Source organism: Amblyraja radiata, chromosome 8, assembly GCF_010909765.2.
Source record: "Amblyraja radiata isolate CabotCenter1 chromosome 8, sAmbRad1.1.pri, whole genome shotgun sequence".
Lineage (NCBI taxonomy): Eukaryota > Metazoa > Chordata > Chondrichthyes > Rajiformes > Rajidae > Amblyraja > Amblyraja radiata.
The window spans coordinates 52,074,943-52,080,969 of NC_045963.1; the positions used below are offsets into that span (position 1 = coordinate 52,074,943).

General features: G+C 39.8%; 1 long non-coding RNA gene across 1 annotated transcript; it reads right to left on the minus strand.

The window, feature by feature from the left end:
• Positions 1-434: 434 nt before the first annotated feature.
• Positions 435-5,801, minus strand: LOC116976211. The gene is made up of 3 exons (XR_004412895.1): positions 5,646-5,801; positions 648-654; positions 435-448 (listed from the first exon to the last, which is right to left on the minus strand). It is a non-coding gene; the product is annotated as an uncharacterized LOC116976211 (long non-coding RNA).
• Positions 5,802-6,027: the final 226 nt, after the last annotated feature.

Genomic DNA, 6,027 nt, shown 5'->3' on the forward strand with positions numbered 1-6,027 from the left:
TTATTCTGTTTCTCTTTTATTGAATACTCCCTGGGTGTGGGGGGGGGGGGAGGGTGGGGTGCAGCAAGAAATTGCCAACTGCTTGCATAAAGAGATAGGATAGGGAACTTAGAGAAGATGGCTTGTGGGTGTGGAATATATTTCTGGTATAGACCCACTGGACTAAGTCCATTTGTCTGAGTGTCTGACTTTGAGAACAAAATTTGGATAGTAAATAACAGCAACTTTTTACCTGGTAACATTAAATTTAGACTTTAGAGATACAGCATGGAAACAGACCTTAAGCCCACTGAGTTTGCTGACCAGTGATCACCCCACACTAGCACTATCCTACACAGTTGCAACAATTTACAGAAGTAAATTAACCAACAAACCTGTATGCCTTTGGTATGGGAGGACACAGGAGCACCTGGAGAAAACCCACGTGGCCACAGGGAAAACTTACAAACTCTGTACAGACGGCACCTGTAGTTAGGTTTTAGGCTTAGTTTAGAAATACAGTGCAGAAAGAGGTTCTTGACCCATAGTCTGCACTGACCAGTGATCACCACACATCAACACTATCCTATACAGACTAGCGACAATTTACATTTGTACCAGACCAATTAACCTACAAACCTGTACATCTTTGGAGTGTGGGAGGAAACTGAAGATCTCTGAGAGAACCCACGGGGAGAACGTACAAACTCTGGACAGACAGAACCCGTAGTTCAAGTTAAGTTTATTTGTCACATACACATACAAGATGTGCAGTGAAATGAAAGTGGCAATGCCTGCGGATTGTGCAAAAACAACAGAATAGAACAGAACCGGTATTTACACTTTAGGAAATTTTTTTTTTTTTAAAAGACAACACAATAGTAAATTAGTCCCTGGTGAGATAAGAGTTGGGTTTGAACCTGGGTCTCCAGCACTGGAAGGCAGTTTCTGTAACCTGGTTCTCTGGTACTGTAAGGCAGCTTCTCTACCACTGTGCCGCCCATAGTTTTTCTGGAGGCCTTTTGTGCTCCTGAATAAGCTACAACAGATGATTCATGGTTTCCTTGAATTATGTATCATTCTTTATGTAACCATCGAGCTAAATCCCAACTATTATGTCTTTTTTGAAAGATATAAACATAAGCCTTTTTGAGAAGAATGTCAACCAGAGCAGATTATTGTCAGCTTGGCATATGGACAACTGATACTGTTAGCTTTCTTAGGTTATTCATAAATTGAACATTTGTGCTCTGCTTTTTGAATATTAATGGTTATTTCTAAGCAATCCACAAAGGAAAATTAAATGGGTCATGTTTCCAATGTTCTAACAATGGCCATTGGGGGCAAATGGCCTCGGTAAATGCTCGGGTTCATCTAGAGTGCTGTATTAAAACAAGACAGGAGATGTCTTTGATCCATGTGTCCATGCTGGTTGAAGTTAGAACCAGCCTAAATCCCTCTTCCAGCACTTATAGATCTGCAGGGATATATGCCCAGGGCAGGCATGTGCCGTCAGGATAGGCAAGATAGGCACTGCCTACCCTGACTAAAATAATAAAATGGTAATTATTAAATATAAATAGTAAAGGCATGGGAAAATAATGCCTACCTAAGAGATCGATCTCTTAGGTAGGCATAATTCTCCGTGCCTTTCAACCGCAGTACATGTAACACGCGAAGGTCTGTGCAGCTGACATGCCGTCGACGCTGCTTCAAGCCGTCAATTTCCAGGGTATTGAAGGCAGCTGAAATTCTGCCTTTGCAGTACTGCACGTCCAGTTCTGCTGTCCGGTCCCGAGGCTGCTCGCAGCCACCCGAGCCGCTTCCCTCCCCTCCCCGGTACGTGCATGGCCCAGGGTCCACAGCTGAACAATTGGTTAATGGGTATGCCACATGGGAAAATGCATAATAGTGTATGTCAATGAGAGATTGATCAATAGTTAAGTGTGATTATTCTGCCCCTCCCCCACCAAACACTTCCATGATTCATTTACAAAAGGTAATTGAACTCTGATTTGGCTTTGCTTGATAGAAAAGTTATTCTTTACCCATGTGTTGACATAATAGCAGAAGCATCCATGTCGCGGGCTAGAAACAGGAAGTATCCCGAGCTAATTCTACTACCACCATCATCTATTGCAACAAGTGATGGCTCCCACTGATTGTCGCCGGAAGCTTGCGTCCGTTTTAGAACGGACAATAACAGCGGTCAACATTTGAAACATAGAAGATGGACGCGAAAGAAGTCCCATGTGTTGCATTGATTTACATTAAAGTATGCATTTGATTCAGAATTTACATACTTTCAAAATGTTGTACTGATATGTTGACTTATTTAGTCAGAGGGTAGGTAAGGGCCTGTCACACTTGCCGATTTATTTGGGCGACTGCCAGCATTATTGACTGACGTATCAGGTCACTGAAAAATTTGCAGCGTGATGGCATATGACGCGCGGTGTTTTTTCAAGTGTCGCAACATTTTTTTTGTCGCTGCTGGATTTTGAAACGTTCAAAATCTTTCGACGACACTGATATGACGCCCGCAGTCGCCGAAAAAAATCGGCAAGTGGGACAGGCCCTTCAATCTGTGGAACCCATTGCCACAGGGCTGTGGAGGCCAAGTCAATGCATATTTTTAAGGCAGAGAATTCTTGATTAGACCGCGTGTCGAGGGTTCATGGAGAGAAGGCAGGAAAATGTGATTAGGAGGCAGAGATCAGCCATGATTGAATGGCGGAGTGGACATGATGGGTTGAATGGCCTAATTCTACGCCTATAACATGTGAAAACCAAGTAATACCTCAGACATCACCTCTTTAAAAAGTGTTAAGCTAAATCATTTAAAAGCCCTTTCAGCTCTTTTCTGTTTGTTTTGGGTTTATAACATTTCTACTTTTTTAGATCATCAGGTTAGCTGACATTCCTGAACTTGATTCCAAACCATTTTCTTTTCTTTTGTAAAGCTCTTTGGGACATAATTATTAGAAGGAAAAGGGGGAGATGGTGGAGAGGTGTGAATTCTCTGCAAATGGCAGATGTTTGAAATTATTTTAAAAGAACTGTGAAGGAAGAAACACTAAACAGTATTAATACAGTAAGCAAGCGCTGAGAAGTGGAGTTTACCTAAATACAGGGTCGGCAGCCTGCTACTTATAGTATGTACTGCCTGTGCCATGCAATCCAGTGCTTGCCATGCCTGCATCTTCTGGTCACCACACTCTCTGGACATATCCTTGGCAAAGTTTATCACAAACCCGCATGACACACTCCACTCTGAAAGGAGGTGGCTTGTGTATCAGGCAGAAGTGTGAGAACCAGGAAAAGTACAGTGGAGGCTGTGGCTGCAGAGAGGAGATACAACTAGATTCCACCTCCACCAGTTGCCATTAGCATCAAGGAGCACAGGTTAATAACCTATGAGCAGGAATGGGTGCCTCAAGCCTACCCCGACATTCAATATAATAATGGCAGATCTGTCCCAGGCATCAATGATTCTTGTGTCACACATCCTCAATTCTCAGATTTTTCAAAAAATTATCTTTAAATATTCCAGTGACCTTGCCTCCAGCCTCCAGTGGATAATTCCAGGAATTCACAACACTAAATTCCTGCACACTAGTTTTAAATCAACCACGATCCCAATCACAATAATACTTTATTAGACAAGTATGTTTTGTAACATATGAGGAATTTCATTTGCCAAGTCAGTCATACAAATAAAGAGCAACGGAACACACAATATACATTTTAACATAAACATCCACCACAGTGACTCCTCCACATTCCTCACTGTGATGGAAGGCGAAAAAAAAGTTCCGGTGGCGCTATGCTGAAGTAAAGGCACGCGCCAGCTAGCTCCGTGAAGAATCCGAAAAAAACAGGACGGGCCCGCTGAAAACTTACCGGTAGCTTTTGTCGAGGGTGAGTGATGTCATCATACCGTGACTTCGGTTGTTTAATGTTGATGCAACATACACCCACGAAAGGACAGACAAAGAAACCTGGTAAGGTTAAGCCACCGGTGGAAGAAGTAGGCCTGAGTGAAGCCTCGGCCTCAATTTCAGCGTCGTTCCAAGAGGAAATCTTAAAACCCTAAAAAAATCGGAATGGAGGACCTTTGTGCTTTTATTTCAGAAGAAATCTCAAGCATAAAGGAAGAACTGAAAAACTTCAAAGAAGAAATATCAGCTTCGGTTCTGACTGTCCGTGCTCAAATTCAGAAAGAATTGCTTACCTGGAAGGACGAAATATGTGAAAAGATAAAACAACAAATGGAAGAGGCAAACATTAAATTTAATATGGTGGAATCCAATTTTAACTCCAAGTTGGATCCCGTTATTGATACAGTAAATCAGCACACTGAAGTTATAACTGAATTTGAGTCAAGTGCTGAAACTACAAAAAATATCTTGTCTGAGACCAAGCATTTATCAGAATTACTGAATAAAGTTTCTGAAAAATGTATTGACTTGGAGGAACGTTCGAATCGTCAGAATCTGAGAATTGTTGGAGTCAAAGAGGGCAAAGAGGGAAATAAAAACCCTCGTGATTTTGCTGCTGGTCTTTTACAAAAAGTTTTAAACTTAGATACAAAGCCTCTACTGGATCGTGCACACAGAGCATCGAGACCTCGTCCGAGTGCTAGTGCTAGCGCCCCCCCCCCCCCCCCAAGGCAACTGATCCTGAAGGTGCATTATGACCACGTTTTGGAAGACATACTTGACAGAAATCTATCATTTGAAGGCGACAAGATTAGTATTTCCAGAGACTACCCTGCAGATGTTGTTAAGAGAAGAACGCTTTTTTAATAAGACACGAGAAATTCTCAGGAAGATATCAAGCTTAAGATCTGGACTGTTGTATCCTGCAAAACTGCGAGTTACGTAACAAGCAGAAGGAACATTTCTTCACCGACTACAAGAAAGCACTTGAGTTCGCCCAGGACATTGAGAAATCCACGGAGGAATGAACATTATCTTAACGGTGTCATCACTTGGCAGAGAACAAATGGAACTTTAAGTTGTTATACTCAAGGATTAATGATAGTTGATAATGATAGTTGAGCAAGTTATCTTGTTATTAATTCACAACTATTATTATTTAGTACTAACTACTACTAATTATTACTAACAAGATATTCTTAGAATTAGTTATAAATAAGAACTGTAAATAATGCCTGATTCAGGTATTTTATTTTATAATATTGGACTAATATTTTTTAAGAGAATAAAAATTCCCTACTATTGGATTACAAATCCTTTGTACCTCATTTTTCTTTTTTCTTCCCTCCCTTTTATAAATTATTTTATTGAGATTTTCTTTTTTTTTAAAACATGGAACTAGTATTATTTTTTTTACACAAGGCTACGGAAGTCTTTAGAGGTTTAGCCACGCTAGTGTGGCTATCACTAACTACACTTATTGTAGTGTAGTTTTTCTACTTTTTTTGCACCTTTTTAACTATCTATCTACTTTATCTTTAATTATAACTTAAATATTAAATTTAATCATAAGATTTTTTTAATGAGATATGTTCGGATGAAGACCTATTAAACTTAAAATTCATCTATCCTGTGTTCGGGTGGAATATCAGGTTCAGTGTGTTGAACCATTTGCTTTCTTATAGACCACTCTATCCATAAGATGCAAGATGCTAATATGAAAACTGGGGGTGAAGGAATTACATTTTGTAGTTGGAATGTCAAGGGTATTAATGAACCAATCAAGAGAGGTAAAGTATTAGCACACTTAAAATCACTTAAAGCTGATATAATGTTCCTTCAAGAAACTCATCTTAAAAATGAAGCACAACATAGATTGAAACCAAAATGGTTTGCCAAAACGTATCATTCCTCATTCTCTCATAAGTCTAGAGGGATTGCAATTTTAATCTGTCAGGGTATACCTTTTAAACATGTATCAACTATTGCAGATATTGATGGTAGATATATTATACTGGTGGGTGAATTATATTTTTTTTAAAGTGATTTTCCTCAATGTTTATGGTCCAAATTTTGACAGCCCATTGTTTTTCAAGAAAACATTTAA